General features: G+C 33.4%; 1 protein-coding gene across 1 annotated transcript in view; it reads left to right on the forward strand.

Annotated features, from left to right (window-relative positions):
- The window catches only part of GRID2 (glutamate ionotropic receptor delta type subunit 2), a 1,955,631-nt gene that overhangs the window by 1,278,958 nt on the left and 650,278 nt on the right, over positions 1-26,395 (forward strand). The window lies entirely within an intron of this gene.

Consider the following 26,395-nt stretch of genomic DNA (forward strand, 5'->3'; position numbering starts at 1 on the left):
ATCAGAGATATTTGTTGTAAAATATTTCTCAGTTTCTCTTTTCTTCTAATCTTGAATTCATTGGTTTTGTGTGTGCATATAACCTTTTTAGTTTAACATAAACAAAATTAAATATCCATTTTACCAACTATAATGTGTTCTGTCTCTTGTATTATCATAAATTCTTCCCTTATCCATAAATCTGTTAGGTAGCCTATGATATGCTTCCTTAATTTGCTAATGGTAGTACCCTTTACCTCTAAACCATTTATCCATTTTGACTTTATCTTATTAAAGATTCTGGGATTTTGTACTTTACCCAGCCTCTATCATTATATTTTTCAATTTTTCCAGCAGTTTTTATTAGTGACATATTTCTCCCCCAAACTTTGGACAATTGTGTAGTTTATCTGTTCCATTGATCTACCACTCTGTTTCTTAGTCAGTAACAGATTGTTTTGATGATTACAACTTTGAAAAGCAATTTGAGATCTTGAACTCCTAGACTACCTTCTTTCATATTTCTTTTTCATTTATTCCCTTGATATTCTTGATGTTTTCTTCTTCTAGATGAATTTTGTTATTAATTCTTTTAGTTCTTTAAAATAATTTTAGGGCAATTCAATTGGTATGGTACTGAATAATTAATGTAGGTAGGATTTCATTTTTATTATATTCCCTCAACCAATCCATGAGCAATTAACATTTTTCTAATTGTTTAAATCTGACTTAATTTTTTTGCATGTGTGAAAAGTGTTTTGTAATTATACACATATAATTCCTGGGTTTGTCTTTGCAATCACCCAGGTATTTTATATGTACAGTTAATTCAAATGGAATTTATTTTTCTATCTCTGGTGCTGGGCTTTGTTAGTAATATAAATATATGCAAATAATTTATGCAGATTTACTTTCCATCTTGTGGTTTTAATGAAGTTGTTAAATATTTCAATTAGTTTTTTTAGTCAAATCTTTAGTATTCTCTAAGTACACTATCATATTGTCTGCAAAGACTTTATTTCTTCATTGCCTATTCTATTTCCTTTTTCTTCTTATTGCTTTAGCTAGATTTTCCAGTACAATATTGAACAAAAGTGGTGATAATAGGAATCTTTGCTTCACTCCTGATGTTTTTAGATATGTATAATTTATCATTTTAAGGAAATTTCCTTTAATCCTATGCTTCTTGGTGTTTTTAATAGAAATGAATCATATTTTTTCTCAAAGGCTTTTTCTGCATAAATAAAAAATAATTACCTGGTTTCTATTGATTTTGTTGTTGATGGAGTCAATTATGCTGATATTTTCCTTATATTGAACCAGCCCTACATTCCTGGTCTGAATCTCACCTGGTCATATTATATGATCCTTGTGATAATCTGTAATCTCACTAGTGTTTTATTTAAAATTTTTGCATCAATTAATGAGACAGGTCTATAATTTTTTTTCTCTGTTTTTACTCTTCCTGGTTTAGGTATCAGTACCATATCCGAATTTGTTAGGATACCTTCTTCAGCTTTTTTTCCCAAATAATTTGTATAGTATTAGGATTAATTGTTCTTCAAATATTTGGTGGAATCCATTTGTGAATCCATATTGTGCTGGAATTTTTTCTTATGGAGTATAATTGATGACTTGTTTATTTTTTTCCTGAGGTGGGATTTTGTGTGTGTGTGTGTTCTATTTCCTCTTTTGTTAATCTAGGAAATTTGTTTTGTGTGTGTATGTGTGTGTAAATATTAAGCTCACTTAGATTGTCAGAGTTTGTAGCATGTAATTGGGCAAATTAACTCCCAATATCTACTTTAATTTCCTTCTCATTGGTGGTACTTTTCTTGTTTTCAATTTTGGTACTGGTAATTTGGTTTTATTCTCTTCTTTTTTAACCAAAGTAAGCAATGTTTTATCTATTTTATTTTTTCATAAAACTAGCTTCTAGTTTTATTTATTGGTTTGATTAATTTCATAATTTAAATTTTACTAATCTCACTTTTGATTTACAGGATTTCTAATTTAGTGTATAATAGGAGATTTTTAATTTGTTCTTTTTCTTGAATTTTTTAGGTGCATGCCCTGTTCATTAATTTCTTCTTTCTCTATTTTACTCATGTAAGTGATTAGAGATATACATTTTCTCCTAAGCACCATTTTGGCTGTATCCCATAAGTAGTGAGCTTAAGTGCCCTGTCCCCTTACTCCACACAAGGGAGGGAGAAAGTGTTCCCATTGGGCTGCTGGGCAGAGGGGCAGGTGAAGTGAGGAATGTCCTAAGCTTGGGAATACAGGCAGAGGGGAGTAAATACTCTCATTGGACTACTGGGCAGAGGTATGGATAATGTGAAAAAATGTTGTCAGACATGGTAAAGAGGGGAAAGGGAGCAGCTCCATCCAAGTCCCTCTGCCTTTCCAGTAATGAACCTTGGTGAGTGACAGTGCATGTGCCCAGAGAGAGTTTTCAGCATGCCCTCTCTGGCATGTGTGCAATAGCTCACCATCACAGACCTAACTGTTCCCTGGGAATAGGAAGAAATTGTCATAAGTTTGGGAATGGCTAACCAAGTTTTTATGCTGTTAGAAAAAATGAAGTACATGGTTTCAGAGAAACCTAGGAAAATTTGTATTAACATGCAGAATGAATTGAACAGAAGCAAGAGAATCTATACAATGACAACAATCTGCTAAAGATATACATATATATACATACATGTACATATATTAAAAGAACTGGGAATTCAGATCAGCATAATGACTAATTGCAATTCCAAAGAATGAATGATAAAATATTCTATGATCCTCTGGATAGAGGATTCAGATGGTTGAATGAGATATATTTATTTTGGATTTAGCCAATTTGGAAATTTGTTTCAATTGACTATACATGTTTATAATAAGGGTTTGTTTTTTCTTTCCATCTCAATGGGGGGAAAGGAAGAGAGATTTTTTGCATACATAAAAAAGTATATATATATATATATGAATGAATATATATTCTGTTGTATGTATTCCATTAGTCTTCACAAAATGTTCCTCAGATATAGAGAGAAAACTGGTTTAGATATATAGATAATGCATATAGGTAAAATCTAAAAGAGCTGCAAAATATAAATGGATATAGATGTAGATATATAATACTTTTAGAGAAGTTGGCTTTCACTAAGGAGAAACATCTCTTCCCTTGAGACCAATATGAAGGAGAAAATAGTGGCAGGAGATACAGAGTTATGTGAAGTGAGGAGAGGAGAATAATTTCAATTTTTTTTAGTGAGAATTTTAAGTAAAGGCTTTGATTTGAAAGCTAGGTATGGAAGAAGTTATAAGAAGTAAAAGTGATAGAAGTTCTATAAAACAAAAGAATAGATTAAAAAGGTCTTATGTAGCTATGATGAAGTTCCAAGTAGTCTGTTTTCAGTTTTCTCCTCAGGGTGAAATTGTCCAAGTCATCATCCTCCAGATATGAAGTCACATAATTTTTCTTTTTGTTTTTACTTTAAAGCCCTTATTTAAGCTTTTAAGAGTTTTTATTTGTTTTTCTAGGAATTATTTATTGTAACAAATTGAATGGGAAGGCTTTCTAGAGACTTTTTCTTTCCCTTCTAGAAGGGCTTTTGACCTGAATCTTGGACACTCATTTGGCCCTGGAAATATAAAGATGTTCCCATAAATTGGGTAATGGGTGAACAACTTATATACAATGCAATAGAATACTATTGTGCTATAAGAAATGAAGGGGATGGTTTAAGATAAAACTAAGAAACCTATATGAACTGATGCAGAGTGCATTGAACAGGATCAAGAAAAGTTCCACAATGACAATAATATGATAAACACAAATATCTTGGAGAGAATTAGGAACTTTAATCATTATAATGACCAACTATAATTCCAGTAGACTAGCAACACTATAACACTAACAACACAATAACAACGTGTCCTTTGTTACAAGCACTATACTTGTTATATATATATATATATATATATATATATATATATATATATATATATACACATATACATATACACTATACTATAATAGCACCAGCATTATATATACACTACTAAAACAATTGCAAAATTCTCTTAGCTTCTTTATAGTGCTTGAAACTCAGCTCTTTTAAAAATGTTTCCTTCTTAGGGGCAACTGGGTTGCTCAGTGGATTGAGAGCCAGACCTAGAGACAGGATTTCCTAGGTTCAAATCTGGCCTCAGACACTTCCCAGCTTTGTGACCTGGGCAAGTAACTTGACCCCCATTGCCTAGCCCTTACCACTCTTCTGCCTTGGAGCCAATATATAGTATTGATTCCAAGATGGAAGGTAAGGGTTTAAATAATGTTTCCTTCTTGAAAGTAGATTCCCTGGATAACTGCTATAGTAAATTATTTCTGGAAGTTTCTAGCTGGCAAATTTTCCATTCCTTTCTCACTGCTAATTCCCACTCACCTTATCAGGACTTGATGGCCATATTCAACTCCTTTTACATGGTTTCAATAACCTCTTACCTTATCCTATCATAGAATCATAAAATTAAAACTGAACTTACTTTGTCCAACTCACTCTTTTAATAGATGAGTATGCTGAAATAAGTCTAAGTTAAATGTTCTCTCCCAAGCCAACATTTGAACTCAAGAACTTCAAGAACTTCAAGATCACCTAGATAATCTTCCAAACTTCTTTTCCCTCTTCTCTTTCTTTGGTACCTTTCCTTTTTTATCTCTTCCCTTTATCATTCCTCTCTTTTCCCCTTTCTTGATTCTTCTTCAACTTGTGTCTTTTCTCCTCCCTTCAATGCTTCCAAATTCAATCAAACCTTCTTTCAAATGTCACCACCCTAACCCCCATAATATTCTTCACAAGCTGTCTTCTTCAATTCAACTTCTCTTCCTGATCCCACCAGACTTTTACTTAAGTTATTCGTAGAATCTATGCATTGAGTTTTTCATTGGATGACAGCAGAAATAACCAGGTGAAATTTATGAAAACTAAGTGTGAGTCATGATGGTTTTCCCAAAATATATAAATTATACAAAGTGAGTTTTTAAACACAAAGGGGGAAAAAACAAGCAAAAAAAAGGAAAGAAAAACATTTTGAGGGAAATTACTTCACCATCAATTCTAGGGGATTTTATCAATTCAGAACATGGTCATTTCATAGACAATTATTCAAGATTTTTGCTTCAACATCTCTTCCTCCATCCATACCAATATTCTTCCGATTAGCACTTTCTTCCATAGGATGAAATGCAAACCTTTGTTTTTTTTACTTGTGGTCCTAAAAGTTTTGTAATGATACTAGAACCATTTGTCTTAGGTATTTTTGCCTAATTATTCTATTTTAGCTAGGATTTAGAGTCAGCTTTTCCTCAAAGAAAATTAGAATTAATTGCCATTTCCCCAGAACAAATATTTATCTTCAAGAGTCTTTATTCAAGGTGATACATTTTCTTTTGTTTTTATTTGAAAAATTTGTTAATTAATTAATTTAGAAAATTATTCCCTGGTTACATGATTCATGTTCCTTCCCTCCCCTTTCTCCACCCCCTCCTGTAGCCAACAAGCAACTCCACTGGGCTTTACATGTGTCATTAAAGGGTGATACATTTTCATGGTCAAAATCTCACAAAGTGATGAGATATTCTAAAGTAATAAATCATAACGATAAGTAAAAGCTATATAAAATAGCAATTGTTCTGGCTTAGTTAACTACTGAAGCTGCTTCTTCAGGCATATGTTATGTGTTCCATTAAATAAGACCTCTGGTATTGTTCATGCCAAATAATTTATTAAGAAATAGAATTACTGTTAAATTGTCCACTTGATTTTCTGTATTTCCCTTATTGTAACAAGTGAGTTGAGTGTAAGAGAGTTGGCTGTTTATGTTGATATTATATAGAAACACTGGCATATTGACCCAGAATAGTGTCATACAGAGTCTTGGTTATCTTATTGACCGAGATGGTGGATAATTTCAAGACGGCTAGAAGGCAGAATTTTTAGAAATAACTTATAATTACCATCCCCATACTTATCCACCCATCCTACCCTCTACTACAGTATTAAGCCTGAAACATAGTAAAAGTTTAAGATATATTTGCTGAATTGCTATTTGAGGTATTTTAGAGGTCACTGAATCCAACATTTTCATTTGACAAATAAGGAAAATGGACAAATAAGAAAATCTGTTCCTACAAAAGTTATTTGACTTTTCTAGGATTACAGAGGTAAGAGTCTGAGATAATATTCATATCTACTTGCCAAAGATTGAGTAAGAGGATGGAATTAAATGTATTGACAAAGGGGAAATACTGTCAGTAAGCCAAATAGATGTAAGATAGAGATTTTCTTACTAGTTTTAATGGGACTAGGTTATGAGAGAACATAGTAGGAAGGAAAATAGCTTAAAAATAAAAAGGAGAAATTCTGAAGGATTTTTGAAGTTGTGAACAAGGCAGGAGTTTGGGAAATGGAAATTTGGAAAATGAATCTGAGAGAAAAAAGAAAACCAATGCTAAGTTCAAAGAGTAGAATGACTGGAAGAGATGAAGGAAAAAGAGAAACAAAAGAGAAGCTCCAGCAGAAGGGTCGGAAATGAATCTATGAAAAAAAAGGAAATCCACTGCCTTTTGGTCATCAACTCATACTATTCCTCTTCCTCCCTTTCTTAAAAGCAGATTTTACCTGACAGTATCTGAGGATCTACTTCTAACTCCTTTTTGGACAAATAGCCAATTCCTCTCAGGAGGATCCAGCTGTCTCTCCTGAAGAAGACCTTTATTTCTGTGCCTTGAGGACCCTAGAGGTCCTTCCTCTGTATGAGATTTTTAAAATTTTCTCACTACCATCCATCCACCTGCAATGTACAGAAACCTGCTAATGTAGATCAGGGTGCCCCTATGACTCTTAAGATATTTGATTTTTTTTCTTTATAAAAATTATTTTTCAATTACATGTAGTAAAAATTTTTACATTCATTTCCTAAAATTTTGAGTTCCAAATTCTTTCCCTCCCTTTCTCTCTCCCTGAAATGGCAAGTCATTTGATCTAGGTTATACATGTTTATGATCTTGCAAAATATATTTCCAACTTGATCATGATGTGGAAGAAGACTCATAGAAAACAAGCAAACAAAACATAAAATAAAAATGGTATGCTTCCATATGCATTCAGAATCCATCAGTTCTTTCTCTGGAAGTGAATAGCATATTTCTTCATGAGTCTTTTGGACTTGTCTCAGGTCATTGCATTGCTGAGAAGAGCCAAGTCATTTATATTGGCCATCTTGCAATATTGCTGTTATTGTGTACAATGTTCTTCTGGTCCTGCTCATTTCTTTTTGCATTAGTTCATATAGGTCTTACCACATGTGGGTTTGTCATTGTTTTTTTTTTCTAAAATCCTCTTGCTCATCATTTCTTATAGCACAGTAATATTTCTTTATAATCATATACCATAAAGGGTTCATCCATTCCCCTCAATTTCTAATTATTTGCTGCCACAAAAAGAACTCATGAATATTTTCATACAAACAGATTCTTTTCACATATACACACACCTACATTTTTTTTAAGTCTCTTTGGGATAAAGATCAAGGGTAGTCACAGTTTTATAGTTCTTTGAGTATAGTTCCAAATTACTTTACAGAATAGTTGGATCAGTTTACAACTCTGCAAAATGGGTATTAGTGTCCAAATTTTCCTATATCACCTCCAACATTTGCTATTTTCTTTTTCTGTCATATTAGTCAATCTGATAAGTGTGAGGTGGTACCTGAGAGTTATTTAAATTTGCCTTTATCTAATGAAGTGATCCAGAACATTTTTTTCATATGATAATAGATAGATTTGATTTCTTTACCTGAAAACTACCTGCTCATATTCTTTGAACATTTATCGATTGAGGAATGACATATTCTTCTAAATTTGACTTGGTTATCTATATAAGATATATGAGAAATAAGGAATTTATGAGAGACACAATGTAAAATTTCCCCCCAGCATCCTGTTTTCCTTTTAATCTTGGTTGCATTGGTTTTCTCTATGAAAAAATATTTTTAAAATTTAATGTAATCACAATTACCCATTTTACATCTCATAATACTGTCTATCTCATTTGGTAGGAGGATTATAGGAAGATGGTACTGGATAGGATACAAGGTTACCTCATGCTCCAAATTCTGCCACAAATAATAAAAAATAATGCCTGAGTCAACTCTAACGTGCCAGAAATAATTGAGTGTGAAACCCTCCAGCCAAGGATAATTTAGGAGGAAGGACAACTGACCTCCTCCTTGGTGGCAGTCTCATCTGATTAAAGTGCAAACAGCCCCTGGGCAAATACCAAAGAACTGACAAACAGCAAACCCTGGGGTCAGCTGTGTAAACTGGAAGCCTCTCTTTGTCAGCTTCCTTTGGGACTTTCTACTACAGGAGCAAATACTACCAAAATCAACAAACAGTAGTCTCAGCTAGGAAGATTTTCATCCATCCACTGTTGAGAGCTAGGTGGCTGAATGGGGAGGACTTCTGGCCAGGCATGCTGACCAGACACTGCTCTATCCTGGGCTGTGGCCTTGGGAGAGGGGAAGTGAGGAATGAGAGCAACTTGGTGAGTGTATTTGCAGAGAGGCAAAGACCCTTATGGCTTGTGTTCTTTCCCAGGACCGTGGAGTCCCTGGTTGTGGTTCCAGGGCAGAGAGAAAAGCTAATGCTTGTAGCTAGCAGTGGCAGCACAGCTTGGGCAGGTGTCCTTACTGGAGCACCTGAGGTCACTTGCAGACTGTGGTATGAGCATGGGAGAGCAGGGACCCCTCCTGACCATGGATTATCAAAATTGGCAGGACTCAGAAAATAATAGCACAAAAAAACATGAAACCTGAGACACCATCCCCCACACCCTGTTTCAGAATTATGTTCATATAGTTCCTGGGTGTATCTTAGGTGATAAACTTCTGGTATTTTATACTGTCTACAGTTTTTTTTTTATTTTTAATTTTTTCATATTTTAGTGGAATTTCTCTTCTATCCCTTGCTGCTTTCTGTTTCTATTTTTAAAGAACACTTCACTGAAGAAAGTGCTGAGCATTCATGGAAGCCTTTTAACTTTCTTCTAGAAAGGAAATCAACTGTCATGCAAAGATTATCATCACTTGGTCTTCAGAGAAAATGTAGCCCCTGCACAGTCTATGGTTGCTTAGTCATTTCTAATCATGTCTGACTCTTTGTGACTACATTTGGAGTTTTCTTGGCAGCAATACTAACATATAAATTTGTTTGCTGTTTCCTTCTGCAGATCATTTTGCAGTTGAGAAATTGAGTCAAGCACAGTCAAGAGACTTGCCCACAGTCTTGTTGCTAGTTAAGTATCAGAGAACAGATTTCATCTCATGAAGATGAGTCTTCCTGATTCCATACCCAATGCTCTCTTTACTATTGAGGTCATAGCAATTGTTTTCTTATTCCTCTCAAGTCCTCATAGTCCCTCCTTAAGTTCTAGAATTGTTCTTTAACCCTCCTCCTTTTTTTGTTTTCTCCTCTTTTCTCCTTCACCTATAATCTTCCTTCATCAACTCTCTTCCTTATTTTTTACTTCAGCCTCTCAAACCATTTTATTTTACTTTTTTATACCCTCACCTTCTGTCTTGGAATCAAAAGTGAGTATTGGTGCTAAGGGCTAGGCAATGAGAGTTAAGTTATTTGCCCAGGGTCACACAGCTAGAAAGTGTCTGAGGCCACATTTGAACCCAGGGCCTCCCATCTCTGGACCTGGCTTTCAATCCACTGAGCTACCTAGCTGTCCCCTTCTCAAATCATTTTAAGGAAAACTCAACTTGTTCCTAAGCTATCTAGTATTTTTAATGAGAAAGAATATTTGTCAAAATCTTTTTTGCATCTACTGAGATATTCTTATGATTTTTTTCTTTTTATTATTGATACGATTTATTATGCTGAGAGTTTCACCAATATTGAACCAACCCTGCATCTCTGGTAAAAACATGTGTGTGTGTGTGTGTGACACACACACATACACACTAAACTCTGCTAAAGTAAATACCATAGAAAATACCTGGCATATAGCAGGTTCTTCTGATCTGTAATGAATTCATGGATTTGCTAAATGTAATTTTTTTAATAATTTCAACTATATGGCTTTTGATGTTCCTTCCATATTTGGCCCATACCAGTTCACATGGGAATCATAAGGCAATGAGAAGAGGCTATCTTAATAATAGTCGCAACCAATAGCTATGGTTTATATGCATTTTGAAGTTCACAAAGCTTGCAGACATCTCATTGTATCCTCAATGGAGCCCTATGAGGTATATGCTTTAGTTGTTCCATTTTACAAATAAGGAAACTCAGGTTAGAAGTAGTTCAAGTGACTAATACAGGGGTAGCACAGAGAACACCAAGGGCGTGATTTAGGAAGTTGTAGGAAAAACTCCTGGACTTGGAGGAAGATCACATTCCTCCTAACTATATGGTCTTGGTTAAGTTGCAATTTCTTTTAGTCTCCGTTTCCTCATCTGTGAAATGACACGTCAGTCCCCAGGCAGTTATTCATTTATTTATGTATGTACTACCTATCGATCACTGTGCTAAGTTCTGGAGTTACTAACAACCACAAAACCAGCAGCTTCTCACAAGGAGCGCCCAGTTCAGTGGTGGGGGTGGGGGAGAGAAGAGCCAAACAACTATTTGCAAGAAAAGATAGACAACATTATGGCCATGCGTGGGATTCATACCAGGAATGTAGGGTGGATGCAATATTAGGAAATTCTTCAGCATAATTGACCAAATCAATAACCAAAACCAACAGAAATCATATTATAGATGCAGAAAATATCTTTTGACAAAATATAATGCACTTTCTTATTTTAAAAACTATATAGCATAGGAGTAAATGGAACTTTCCTTAAAATGATAAGTATTATCTATCTAAAACCATCATCAAGCATCATTATAATTTAGATAAGCTAGAAGAGGCAGAACCCCATGTAAGAAGACCACCTCTAACTAATCAAGACTTTCCATAAATGGAATGTGTCAGGAGTGCTTAGAAAAGCTTCCAATAAGAATTTGTATTTGGCAAAGCTTTTTATTCACTGCTGGCCCTATCCTCTGTAGAGGGATATTTTTTTTTATTTGTTCTTCTTCTCTCTTACGGGCTCAATTCCCCATCTATGAGCATACTACCTTGCCTAGTGTCTACCAATGGTTCTGTTTTTCCATCTTTCAATCATGATGTTTATTCCTTTTTTTTTTTAAATAAACCCTTACCTTCCTTCTTGGAGTCAATACTGTGCATTGGCTCCAAGGCAGAAGAGTGGTAAGGGCTAGGCAATTGGGGCCAAGTGACTTGCCCAGGGTCACACAGCTGGGAAGTGTCTGCAGCCAAATTTGAACCTAGGATCTCCCATCTCTAGGCCTGGCTCTCAATCCACTGAGCTACCCAGCTGCCCCCTGATTTCGAATATATTCTCTCTAAAGCCAGAAGTCTATTCCCTGCTCCCTCCATATTCCTTCTTCATGATGACTAATGTTGGCCTGATTTATGCTCCAGTCTTGATCTATGTCTATGCTTTCTACACTTTTGTTTCTGGGACTCGTTAAGTCAAGGGTAGACATAATGAAAGTGCTAAGTGTTAGTCAATAACTAAATTTATTCTGATAGCAATTGCAGGGTGGTTGGAAAAGGAAAAAAGAAAATATCAGCAGTTCAGAGAGGAGGTAATAAAAGAAATTTATTGTAATAGGAGGAAGAGGGTTTCCAGTGGCAAGAAAGAGTATGAATAGGAAGGGAGAATTCTAAGAAACATTGAAGGGAAAATGACTTCACAGGATGGGGGAACTGATTGGGTCTGATGAGGTAAGCAGAAGAAAAAGTCAAACTGCAAGTTTTCATGTTTAGGAGATAAAAAAAGATGGAAGTTATATTGCCAAAAATGAATGATTTGGCAAAGAGAAAGAGTATAAAGGGAATGATGAGGTTGAAATTTAAGCTGTTAGGTTTTATGTTACCATGCAACAGCGATGTGAAAATTTCCTTTAAAGAGTAGGATATCTAGGCCTAAAACCTGGATGGGAGCTTGGATGGTGTCAATTTGGGAATCATTAGCATAGATAGTTGAAATAGATCACACTGACTAAAATAAAATCACAAAATAAGCTATTTTGTGTTGTGACTAATATTCAGGGTGGATTGAACCCGGGCCAAACTTCTGAGAATGGCATATTTGAGTGAGGAGAAAACAGGCAATGTGATATACATTGTGTAAAACCCAAAATAGGGATGATGCCAATAAACTAAACATACTAAAGTATGACCTAAATTGCCATCTGTTGAGGGAAAGAAACATCTGTCCTATAGGGCAAAAGCTGAAGATTGGAAATTTCTAATTAATTTCAAAAAGCAAGCATTGCAATTTTAAAATAAAGTCTCAAGCTTTGATGATCATTTTTTCAGTAAAGTTATCCCAAAGAGGGGAAATAGAGGATCATAATATTACAAGAACTAAGGAATATAGATCCCCAGGAACCATCTAAGAACAAATTAAAATGGGACTATGCTTAAGCCACATAAGCTAGTGAAAACTTACACCATGTTATTGCATGTATCTTCTCCCTAAGCATCTTTTCAGTCACATCTACTTAGTTTTTGACTAAAACAAGTAGGTGAGGTAGTTTAGTAATATCCAAAAATCATAGTCAGGGGAACCAGATTCTTATGGTATTTCTTATATGAACTAGTTTTATGATTTAAATCATTTAACTTCCATCAATCTTAACTTGTTTTTTTTAATATCTCTGCTTTAAAATGTTATATATAGTCATCAACCAATAGAAAAACAAGTTGTATCCTTTTGAACCTATTTATAAATTGTCATATGTATTCTGGTTCTTAAACGTTTAATGTCAGTAATGAACAAAGCTTTAATTAGGAAGATGAAGTCAGTCAATAAACATTTATTGAATTCCTATTATGTGCCAGTCACTGAATTAAGTAAAAGGAATACAAAAATGTCCCTGCCCTCAAGGAAATAATAATCTAATGAGGGAGAAAACAAGTAACAAAAATGAACAAACGTGCTATGTAGAGGATAAGTAGGAAATAATTAAGAGAAGGAAAGTGTGAGAATTAAGAGAGGTTGGGAAAGGCTTCCTACACATGGGATATAGTTGGAAATTAGAAGAAATCAGAGAAGCCAGTAAGTGGAGATGAGGAGGGATAACCTTCCAGGAATGACAGGAAAAGATAAAACCCAGAGCCTGGAAATGGAGTATACTGTTCATGGGATAGCAAAGAGTCCAATATCACTAGTGATTGATAGAGAGACTGGAAGATAAGAAATGGATAGGTTATGAAAGAATCTGAATGATAAACAGATTGTATAGTTGTTTTGGGAAGTGATAGGGAACCACCAGAGATGATTAAGGTTGAGAGTGATATGGTTGGGCCTGAACTTCAGAACAATCACTTTGGATGAGGGGAGGGACTTGAGGCAAATACTAATACAAAGATGAGGTGATGAAGACCTACACTAGAGTGGTAGCATTATCAGAGGAGAAAGGAGATAATGAAGAGATATTGAAAAAAAGTAAAATTGGTAGGCCTTAGCAATAGACTAAATATGGAGCTTGAGAGATATTGAAGATTTGATGGTTATTTATTTTTAGGTTCCAAGCCTGAGGGACAAAGAAAATGGTAGTGCTCTTAACAGTCACAAGGAAGGTAGGAGATGGGAAGAGTCTAGGAAGAAAGAAAATGAGTTAATTTTGGAATATATTCAATTTAAGACATTCACTGAATATGCAGCTTGAGATGTCTGAAAGGCAGATGAAGATGTAAGTTGGAGGTCAACTGAGAAATTAGGGAAGGATAGGGATATTTGAGAATCATCAACATAGAAATATCAATTAAATCCAGTGGAGTTAATGGGATTACCAATAAAATAATAGAGAGAAGGGAAAAGCACCCAGGACAAAACCCTATGGTACACCTACAGTAAGAGGGCACAATATCTATAATAATCCAACAAAGATGTAGGTAAATCACATTTTGAGATCCCCCAAATCTAGGATTCAATTATGAATGAAATCTCATTAAAGTAACTTCATGGTAGTCTTGAAAGGGAAAAAAAAGATGGCTAATATGTGAGGCCAAGATCAGTCAACTCTGATTAGTATAGCTAAAAGGTAGGTTTATTAATGAGATGCCAACATACTTAATATGACTTGTTTATTTTTTGAGGTTGAAAGAGGTTTTTAGAAGACTAGAAAAATCCTTCTGTTGTTTAGGCAATACCAATATAGCCAGCATACTTAGTTCAGTGGAGATATATCCTCATCGATGTGGGAGCTTCCTCTAGCTGCCACTCATCAGAGGCACATCAGAGGCAATTCTGATCCATTTCTTCTAATAAATTCTCCATAAAAATTGGTCCAAAACATTATTCTTTAAGTTTCTTAAAGAATTTGAGCATTAAGGACATGACAACAAAAATCAAGGGATATGGATTGGACCTACAAGTTCTTATTTGTAGAAATTCCAAATGAAGAAAGTTCTTTTAATAATTCATGTCAGGAAAAATGGTGGAGTAAGACAGAAGATTACCTCACTCTCTAAATTCCCTTACAAATAGTTACTACTAGTGCTTCTGAATGAACTTGAAAGCAGCAGCAATATTTAAAGAGTTGTGGAGAAATAATTGCTCAATGTAAGACAACTTGGGAAGAAGCTGGAAAGGTTCTGGGGGGTGGGCTGTCTAATAAGTGAATAGACAGGCTGTCAGGGCTTATGGCAGCTGTGTTGATGTAGCCTCAGCTTTCGAACTGCAGGGCCTCCATACACTGACCAGATCATCATATTATATGATATCATACTGTGGCTTAGAAGAGGAGTAAATAATATTAGTGAGTGAATTTGAAGGGATGTGAAAACTCTGGAAAAATAGAGCTCCTGATAGCTTCTTCAGAACAGAGAAGAAGACCTTTGGAGAAACTTCAGGAGATAAGAGTGTCAAAAGTAATAGCACTACTGGGACCCTGCATTATACTAATTAGAAGAACTAAGGAATCAAAGATTCCCCAGAGAAAATAACAACAACACAAAACTAAACCCTGAGATATAATCCCCATGTACGGGGAGAAGAACCTGACTCTTGCAGAAAATATGTGATTAAGAAATGGGTCCAATTGTTCATTAAATGTTTGATAGAATTCACTTATGAATACATCTGGCCCTGGGGATTTTTTCTCAGGAAGTCCTTCGATGGCTTGTTCAAAAATAACATTTATTTTTCTGAGATGAGATTATTTCTGAGATGGGGAGGAAAGAGTGGAGTGGAGGGGGGGAGAATCATGAATCATGTAACCATGGAAAAATATTCTTAATTTAAAAAAGGAAAAAAATGAAAGAACCCAGTCACAGATAACTTCTTCAGAAATAAAGAAAATTGTGTGCTAAATTTAGAAGGGTGTATAATTAAAGCATCCACTTCTAAAACTTTAAATAAAAATATAAAATGGAATGGAAAGAAGCACAAAAAAAGCTTCTTTGAAGATCTTAAAAATAACTTAAAACAAATGAGAAAAGTTGAGGAAAAATTAGAATAAAATAAAAGCAATGAAAGAAAATATGAAAATTGTGAAAGGTCAACCAATAAGAAAAAGAAATCCAAAGACTCACCAAAGAAAATAATTCAGTTATTTAGAATATTTTTCCATGATTCCATGATTAATGATTTTTACCACCCCTCTTCCCTTCCCCCTTTTGAAGCTGATAAGCAATTCCTCTGGGTTGTACATGTATCATTCTTCAAAACTTATTTTCATGGTATTTATATTTGCAATAGAGTGATCTTTTAATATCAAAATCCTAATCATATTCCCATTGAACCATGAAAATCAATCATATGTTTTTCTTCTGTGTTTCTGTTCCCACAGTTCTTTCTCTGAATGTGGATAACATTCTTTCTCATAAGTTCCTCTGGATTGTCCTGGGTCTTTGAATTGCTGCTAATAAAAAAGTCTATTACAATCAATTGTGCCATAATTGTATCAGTCTGTGTACAATGTTTTCCTGATTCTGCTCATTTCCCTCTGCATCAATTCTTGCATGTCTTTACAGTTCACATGGAATTCCTCCAGTTCATCATTCCTTTCAGCACAATAGCATTCCATCATCATCAGATACCACAATTTGTTCAGCCATTCCCCAAATGATGGGACACCCCCTCATTTTCCAATTATTTTGCCACCACAAAGAGCTATAATATTTTTGGCTATAAATATTTTTGAACACATATTTTTCCTTATTATCACTTTGGGATACAAACCCAGCAGTAGTATAACTGGATCAAAGGGCGAGCATTTTTTTTAAAGCCCTTTGCACGTAAGTCCAACTGAATGGTTAGATCAACTCCACCAGCACTGTATTCATATCCCAATTTTGCCACAACCTCCTCCCCAACATTTATTGCTTTCCTATACTGCCATATTGACCAGTCTTCTAGGTGAGAGGTGGTATCTCAGCATTGTTTTAACGTGCATTTCTCTAATCAGGGATGATTTAGAACACTTCTTCATATGCTTAATGAGAGTTTTGATTTCTTCATGTGAAAACTGCCATTCAAATCCCTTGAAGATTTGTAGATGGGGAAATGGCTTGAGTTTTTTTGTAAATTTGACTTAGTTCCTTCTGAATTGGAGAAATTAAACTTTTGTCAGACAGTTTTGCTATAAAAATTCTATCTCAGTTTGTTGCTTTCACTCTGACCTTGGGTGCATTGGTTTTGTTTGTACATAATTTTTTTTTTTAAGATTGATATAATCAAAGTCATTCACGTTGTATTTCATAATATTCTCTATCTCTTTTTTGGTCTTAAATTCCTTCCTTTCCCACAGATCTGACAGTGTACTATTTTATGTTCATCTAATTAATTTGTGATTTCACTCTTTATATTTAAGTCACTTACCCATTTTGAATTTATTTTGGTGTAGAGTGAGATGGTAAGATTGATAAGATGTTGATATAAAACTATTTTTTCCTATAATACTTTCCAATTTTCCCAGGTTTTTGTCAAATAGTGAGTTCTTGCCCCCAAAGCTGAGATCATTGAGATTCCTGAACAATAGCTTGCTGAGATAATTTACACCATTCTATTCCATTCTATATCCACCCCTCTATAACTTAGCCAGTACCATATTGTTTTGATGTCCACTGCTTTATATTATATGTTAAGATCTGGTACGATAGGCCCCCACCCTTCCCATTTTTGTTTCATTAATTCCCTTGATATTCTTGATCTTTTGTTCTTCCACATGAACTTTGCTATAATTTTTCTAAATCTATAATAAAGGTTTTTGGTACTTTAGTAGGTATAATAATGAATAAATAGATTGATTTGGGTAATATTGTCATTTTTATTATGAAGGCTCATCCTATCCATGAGCAGGTAATGTTTTTTCAATTATTTAAATCTAGTTTTAATTGTGTGGAGAATGTTTGTAGTTATTTTCATATAATTCCTGAGTTTGATTTGGCAAGTAGATTCCCGGGTATTTTACGTTGTCTGGAGTGATGTTAAATGGAGTTCCTCTTTCTCACTCTTGCTGCTGGGTTTGTTGGAAACATATAGGAATGCTGATGATTTATGTGAGTTTACCTTGTACACTGCAATTATTCTAAAGCTGTTAATCATTTCCACTAGTGTTTTAGTTGATTTTCTAGGATTCTTTGGTATACCACTATATCATCTGCAAAGAGGGATAGTTTAGTCTCCTCATTGGTCATTTTAATCCCTTCAATTTCTTTTCTTTCTCTAATTGCTACTGTTCATATTTCTAGAACAATATTAAATAATAGAGGTGATAATTGTTATCCTTCCTTCACTCCTGATCTTATTGGGAAGGCTTCTAACTTGTTCACATTTCAGATGATACTTACTGCTGCGTGTTTTTCCTGTATTTTTAAAAAAATTTTATTTGGTCAATTTCAAACATTATTCCTTGGTTACAAAAATCATATTCTATTCCTCCCTCTTTCCCCCTATCCCTTCCATACCCGATGCACAATTCCACTGGGTATTACGTGTGTCCTTGATCAGAATCCATTTCCATGTTGTTGGTGTTTGCACTAGGATGTTCATTTAGAGTCTACATCCCCAGTCATATCCCGCTTGACCCATGTAATCAAGCAGTTGTTTTTCTTCTCTGTTTCTACTCCCACAGTTTTTCCTCTGAATGTGGGTAGTGTTCTTTCTCATAGATCCCTGCGGGTTGTTCAGGATCACTGCATTGCCACTAATGCAGAAGTCCATTACATTTGATTGTGCCACAGTGTATCAGTCTCTGTGTACAATGTTCTCCTGGTTCTGCTCCTTTTGCTCTACATCACTTCCTGGAGGTTGTTCCAGTCTCCATGGAATTCCTCCACCTTATTATTCCTTTTAGCACAATAATATTCCATCACCAACATATACCACAATTTGTTCAGCCATTCCCCAATTGAAGGGCATCCTCTCATTTTCCATTTCTTTTGCCACCACAAAGAGCGCAGCTATGAATATTCTTGTACGTGTCTTTTCCCTTATTATCTCTTTGGAATACAAACCCAGCAGTGCTATGGCTGGGTCAAAGGGCATACAGGCTTGTAGCGCTCTTTGGGCTTAGGTCCAAATTGCCCTCCAGAATGGTTGGATCAATTCACAACTCCACCAGCAATGAATTAATGTCCTGACTTTGCCATACCCCCCTCCAGCATTCATTACTTTCCTTTGTTGTCATCTTAGCCAATCTGCTAGGTATGAGATGGTACCTCAGAGTTGTTTTGAGTTTCATCTCTCTGATTATAAGAGATTTAGAACACTTTTTTTGTGTGCTTATTTATAGTTTTTATTTCTTTAGCTGAAAACTGCCTATTCATGTCCCTTGTCCATTTATCAATTGGAGAATGACTTGATTTTTTTGTAGAATTGATTTAGCTCTTTGTAAATTTGAGTAATTAGGCCTTTGTCAGAGGTTTTTGTTACAAAGCTTGTTTCCCAATTCATTTTCCTTCTTATTTTGGTTATATGCATTTTGTTTGTACAAAAACATTTTAATTTGATGTAATAAGAATTATTGATTTTATATTTTGTGATTTTTTTCTAGATCTTGCTTCATTTTAAAGTCTTTCCTTTTGCAAAGATCTGACAAGCATACTATTCTGTGTTCACCTAGTTTGCTTATAGTTTCCTTCATTATATTCAGGTTATTCACCCATTCTGAATTTATCTTGGTGTAGGGTGTGACATGTTGATCCAAACCTCATCTCTCCCATACTGTCTTCCAATTTTCCCAGCAGTTTTTTTTTTTAATCAAATATTTTGGTCCCCAAAACTGTAATATTTGGGCTTATCATAGATGAAATGTCATACTGTCTTGCTGAAGTCACTTCCCCCAAATCTATTTCACTGATCCTCCTTTCTGTCTCTTAGCCAGTACTATATTGTTTTGATGATCACTGCTTTAGAGGATAGTTTGAGATCTGGTACTGCAAGGCCACTTTCCTCTGCATTTTTTTCATGATTTCCTTGGATATCCTTAATCTTTTATTCTTCCAAATGAACTTTGTTAAGTATTTTCTAATTCAGTAAAAAAGTTTTTTGGTAGTTTAATGGCTATGGCACTAAATAAGTAAATTAATTTGGCTAGGATTGTCATTTTTATTATGTTAGCTTGCCTTACCCAGGAACAGTCAATATTTTCCAATTGTTTAGATCTAGTTTTAAATTTGTGGAAAGTGTTTTGTAGTTGTGTTCATATAGTTTCTATGTTTGTCTCAGCAGATAGATTCCTAAGTATTTTATATTGTCTAGGGTGATTTTAAATGGAATTTCTCTTTCTAATTCTTGCTGCTGAAATCAGTTGGAGATATATAGAAATGCTGATGACTTATGCGGGTTTATTTTGTGTCCTGCAACTTTGCTAAAGTTGTTGATTATTTCAACTAGCTTTTTGGTTGATTCTCTAGGATACTTTAAGTAGACCATCATATCATCTGCAAAGAGTGATAGCTTAGTCTCCTCATTGCCAATGTTAATACCTTCAATTTCTTTTTCTTCTTTAATTGCTACAGCTCGTGTTTCTAGTACAATGTTAAATAAAAGAGGTGATAATGGGCATCCTTGTTTCACTCTTGATCTTATTGGGAAGGTTTCTAGTTTGTCCCCATTGCAGATGATGTTTGCTGATGGTTTTAGATATATGCTGTTTTTTTTTTATTTTTAGGAAAGGTCCTTCTATTCCTACACTTCTTAGTGTTTTCAATAAGAATGAGAGTTGTATTTTCAGTTTTGATTCCATTAATTTGATTCCCTTCTTTTTTTTGATTAGATTAACCAGAATGTTATCAATTTTATTTTTTTTAAGTAACAGCACCTAGTTTTATTTATTAGTTTAAAGGTTACTTTACTTTTATTTTATTAATTTCTCCCTTAATTTTCAGGATTGTCAGTTTAGTTTTCATCTGGGGATTTTAATTTGTTCTTTTTCTAATTTTTTTTAAGTTGCATGCCCAATTCATTGATCTCTTTCCCTCTCTATTTTGTTGTTATAGGCACTCAGAGATATACATTTTCCCCTAAGTACTGTTTTGGCTGTATCCCGTGGGTTCTGATATGTTGTCTCATCATTATCATTCTCTTTAGAGTGAAATCTGCAATTGTTTCCATGATTTCTTTCTTCACCCACCAATTTTGAAGAATAAGATTACTTAATTTGTAATTAATTTTAAATCTGTCTTTCCACAAACCCTTGTTATTTATAATTTTTATTTCATTATGAACTGAAAAAGTTACATGTGTTATTTATGCTTTTCTGCATTTGTTTGCAATATTTCTATGCCCTGGCACATGATTGATCTTTGTATTTGTATCATGTACTGCTGAGAAGAAGGTATATTCCTTTTTATTCCTGTTCAGTTTTCTCCAGATACCTGTTATCTCTAATTTTGATAACATTTCATTTACTTCCCTTACTTCTTTCTTATTTATTTTTTGCTTCAATTTGCCTAATTTTGAAAGGGAAAGGTGGAGATCCCCCCACTAGTATGATCTTACTATATATTTTGTCCTTGAGCTCCTTCTAATTTTCTTTTAGTGTAGCTGCCTGCTGCTACAAGATCTTCTTGTGTGGGTTGAGCGCCTGGAAGGGAAGCTGGGGTCTGAGGGAATACAGGTGGAAAGGTTAAAGATTAAGGGAGAAAGGATATGGGTAGAGAAAACAAAGAGACAGAGGACTCTTCAGCATCACATCCAACCTGCCAATTCCTCCTCTGATGGAAAGAGTCTGGAGTCAGGCAGGTGAACTGAATTTTATTGAGATTTCAAGGAAGGTGGGATATGGGATTGTCAATCAAACAGGTGGTGTGATGGAAACATTAGCAGTGTATTGGTAAAGAAGGAGTCCCACCAAACTCCTTTAATGAAACAAATATTGTGTTGATACCTTCAACAGAAAAAGCAAAAACAGAGAAAGAAAATGATTGGTAAATTTCTTTAAAGAATAGACATGTAAAAATCCTAAATAATATATTAAAAAGGAGATTACAACAATATATGACAAGGATTATATATTATTACCAAAAAGATTTTATACCAGATATGGAGGAAGGGTTAATATGAGGGAACTGTTAACAAAATTGATTATATCAACAAAAAAGTAACAAGAAACATATGATTTTGTTAATGAATGTAGAAAAATGTTCTGCCAAAACACAACACTCATTCCTATTAAAAACACTTGAAAACAGCAGTATAAATGGAATTTTCCTCAGAATAATAAAAAGTTTATACTTAATAGCATCAGCAAATGTTATTTATAATGATAAAACTTAGAAACCTTCCATATAAGATCAAGAATTCAACAAGTATATCCATTACTACCAATATTATTTAATATTGAATTAGAAATATTAGCAATAGCAATAAGAAAATTAAAAAGTAATCAAATGAATTAGAATGTGTAAAGAGGTAATAAAACTATCTTTTTATGAATGATGTGATGATAAATACACATACATACAAATATAGATATAAACCCTAGATATTAAACTAAAAAAATAATTGAAACTATCAATAATTTTAGCAAAGAAACTGAATTCAAAATAAACCCACATCATTCATCAATGTTTTCTTATATCACCAACAATCTCCTGCAAGAAGAGATAGCAAGAGAAAATATATATAATTGACCAAAGATAGAATAAAATACCTGAGAATATGTCTGCCAGACTAAATCAAGAAACTATGTGAACATAATTTTAAAACACTTTATTATAAAAATAAAGTAAGTTTAAATAAATGGAAAATATTCATTGTACTTAGGTAGACAGAGCCAATGTAATTAAAATTATCTAAATTAATATACTTATTTAATGCTATCCCAATTAAATTCCAGAAATTGTTGAAATGAACTAGAGATCTAATAAAATTCATTTGGAAAAATAAAAAAATCAAGAATATCAAGGGAATTAATGAAAAAAACTAATGTAAAGTAGTCTAGAAATCTGGTACTGGCTAAGAAATATGAAAGCAAATCAATGCAACAGAACAGACAAAACACAAACAGTTGTAAAAGATTATAGTAACCTTCCATTTGACAAAAATAAAACATTAAGTTTTGTGGATACAAAAACTATTTGGTATAAATTGTTGGAAAACTTGGAAAGTGTCTGGCTCAAACTAGATATAAACATCTTTCATCATTTACTAAGGAAACAGTAAAATAGATAGATGAGCTAGGTATAAGCAAATTAGAAGAACAGAAAACATATTATTGTTTTTTTTAATTTATGGAAACAAAAATATATAAATAAACAAGAGGTAGAAAGCATTGTAAAATGTAAAATGGGTAATTTTGAAAAATGAAATTGAAAAGGTATTGTCCAACTAAAACAGAGCCCATATTAGAAGGAAATCAGTAACTTAGGAAACAATTCTATAGACAATTTCTTTGATAGAGATTTCATATCTAAAATATTTAGAGAACTTTGTCAAATATATAGGCACATGAGCCCTAATTAATAAGTTATCAAAAGAAATGGACATGGAGTTTTTGAATGAAGAAAATAATGCTATATATAAAAATATGAAAAATGCTCAAATAATTATTGGTTTGAGAAATGCAAATCTAAACTATTCTGAGATACCATCTCATATTGACTACAGTAATAAAAGGGCAAAATGACAAATGTAGAGGGGATATGAAAAAATAAGGACACTAATACACTGTTAATGGAATTGTAAACTGATTCAAAAATTTTGGAGAGTAATCTGGAATTATGACCAAAGAGTGATAAAAAATGTATACATCTTTTGAATCAGTAATACCACTATTAGGTTGATTTCCTAAGATGATCAAGGAAAATGGAAAAGAAATTATATGTTCTTAAAGATTTATAGCAACTCTCTTGTTGGTGGCAAAGTATTAGAAACTGAAACAATGCCTAACAATTGGGTAATGACTATATGATCTGTAGCACATGATTGTGATGGAATACTATAAGAAATGATGAATAGGTTTATTTTGGAAAACATGGAAAGATGTACCTGAAATTATGAAGAATGAAATGAGCAGAACCAAGAGAACACTATATACAGCAACAAAAACATTGTTGGAAGAATGATTTGAGTATGTCCACTTCTAAAGAACTGATAAATAGAAAAAACTAATATGTAGTTTAATATATAAATAAATCTTTTTGCCAAATTGTGCCTTCTTCAATGTGAGAAGGGGAGAGAATAAGTGAATGAGTAAAATAATATATTTAAATGTAATGAATAAATAAATACATTTTTAAAAATTTAGTCTCAGCCAGATTCCTGTTGCCTAAAAGTAGCACTAATTGGTTAAATGATTTGCTACGGGTCATATAGTCAATATATATCAGAGAGAGGCCTTGAACCTAGGCCTTCCTTCATCAAATCTATCCTGTATGTCACTGAGTTCCAAACAAATTTAAAAAACCCTCAGTATTATTTGTAAAATTGATAGCATGCTAATAATTACTTATTTCTTAACATTCTTTTAAACTCTACAAAATGTTTATAAAAATGATCATACATATCTTTAATGAAAATATTATAAGGGAATAGATATTTTTGCAGGCAATGTGGCAAGGTGAAGTTAGGAAATAAATCAGAAGTACCAAGATGATATTATTATAGCCACAATGTTTAAAATAATTTAAAAATTAAAGATGGAATGAAAATTCATAATTATTCTACATCAATTATAAGTAACTCAAATTGCCAAATAAGATTGTAGAAAAAATGAAAACTTTAATGAAAATACTAGTTAATAGTGTGTGTGATTCTTGGCATATCAAAGTCAGAGAAATTATAGAATCATACCACTTCCCCCACACACAATTATGAAGTATTCAGATACCCAAAAGTTTAGAAAATAAACCTGAATAATGAAGAAAAAAGCTTGATTGCTTAGTTTTATTGACCAAAAGAAGGGAACATCATTAGTTGTTGGAGCTACCAAAAAAAAAAAAGAGACAACACTATAGCAAGTGAGAGGAAAAAAAGATGAAAAAAAATTTTCCTAGAAAGTACAATGCAGCAGAGAGCCATGGAAGTGATAAACAAATGGCAGAAGATGTGGCACACAGCTAGAGGTGTGGGGATGTAGAGAAATGGACCACAGAATCACAGAGTTATTGCTCATTGGGTCATTGCTTATATAAGTCATTCCATTCATTGCTCTCATTTTGTGGACAAGAAACTGAAGTCCAGAGTGTTTATATGAGTAGCCCAAGATCCACAGGAACTTAATGTGCTAAAGGGATACCAGGGAAGTACTCTGGCTGTCAATCTGTCATTATTTCCTCTTGATGACCCCATTGTCTCTTGCTATGAGGCAGTTTTTTTTTTTCATTTTTTATGTAGGAAATGAGGGAGAAAGGAGACAGAATTTCAATATGTTTCTCAAGCCCAAATATAATAACCATTCATATTGAAGTTTTTAATCTGTTTAATTTATGAAGGGATAATTCACTCCTCCATAGGAGGTTCTACTACTCCAGAATACATTTTGAGACAATATTTCTAATTTAAGTTGTTTGAGAGGAATTTGGGAAAGATCAGACAAGTCCTTGCCTTTTTTCTACTATCTTTGTTCTGTCTCCTATTTCTACTTAAATCTTGTACCAATTCCATTCAGCGGTGTTAATAGCACCAATAAAAGATTCCTCTCCTATTCATTAAACACTTCCTGGAAAAATGGAAATCAGTTTCATAGAAATTACGTTTGCATCTTGTCTTATATCCCATAATAAGCTCTAAATTGAAATGCAGCCTAAATATGACTATAACCTTTAAGAAGAAAAATAAAGGAGATCAAAAGGAATGATCTTAGACAACTATGGATAAGTAAGTAGAGTATTCTGAAACAAATTAAGTATAGAGATGATCTTTTTAAAATAGTCAATTTTGATAGCATGCAATTGGAAAATTCTTTCATAAACTAAAATGGTATCATTAAAATAAGATGAGAAATTGCTAAATTCAGGAAAATCTCAACAGAAAATTTTTCTAGTAAATCTGATAGCCAACACCTAGCAGATTAGTGGTAAAGGGATATAAAAAAACATGTTTCAAAAAAGGAAATTAAAAATATCAATAACCATATGAAAATGTTTTAAATAAAAAATGAAAGAAATACAGAATGACAACTCTGCACTTTACCCCATACCCTTACACTGGTATAGATAATGAAATACAAAAATCATAAATGCTTGAGGAACAATAGAAAGACAGGCACATTATTCAAATTTTTCTGGAACTACAAATTGGTCCAACTGTCCTGGAGAGAAATGTGTTATTATTTTGGATGAGTTGCTAGAGTACATATATATATATATATATATATATATATATATATATATATATATATATATATATATATATATATATATATATATATATATCCTGTCTCAGTAATATTACTACTTGATATATACACCCTCAAGGTAAAACACTGAAGGAAATGTTCCATGCACACAAAAATATTCATGCTAGCATTTTTTTTTTTGGTGGTAGAAAAGAACTAGAATAAAATGGAATGACCAAATAAATTGCACTGTGACTGTTACAGAGTATAACTGCTTAAAAAATAATGACTATAAAATATTCAGGGAAACTTGGGCAAATTTGTATGAACTAAAGCAAAGTGGAATGTACAAAATCAATAAAAATTAATTTTTATACAATAGCAACAATAAAGGAAAACATCATTGAAATATAATAAAACCTTGATCAATGTGGTAATGAATTTGATCTTGAGTAATCTATTGAAATAGTATACCTTCCTTTTCCTGGATAACAAATGATAAATTCTAGATTCAAAATTGAAAATGTCATGATATATGTGACT

The sequence above is a fragment of the Monodelphis domestica genome, chromosome 6, assembly GCF_027887165.1.
Source record: "Monodelphis domestica isolate mMonDom1 chromosome 6, mMonDom1.pri, whole genome shotgun sequence".
NCBI classification, from domain to species: domain Eukaryota; kingdom Metazoa; phylum Chordata; class Mammalia; order Didelphimorphia; family Didelphidae; genus Monodelphis; species Monodelphis domestica.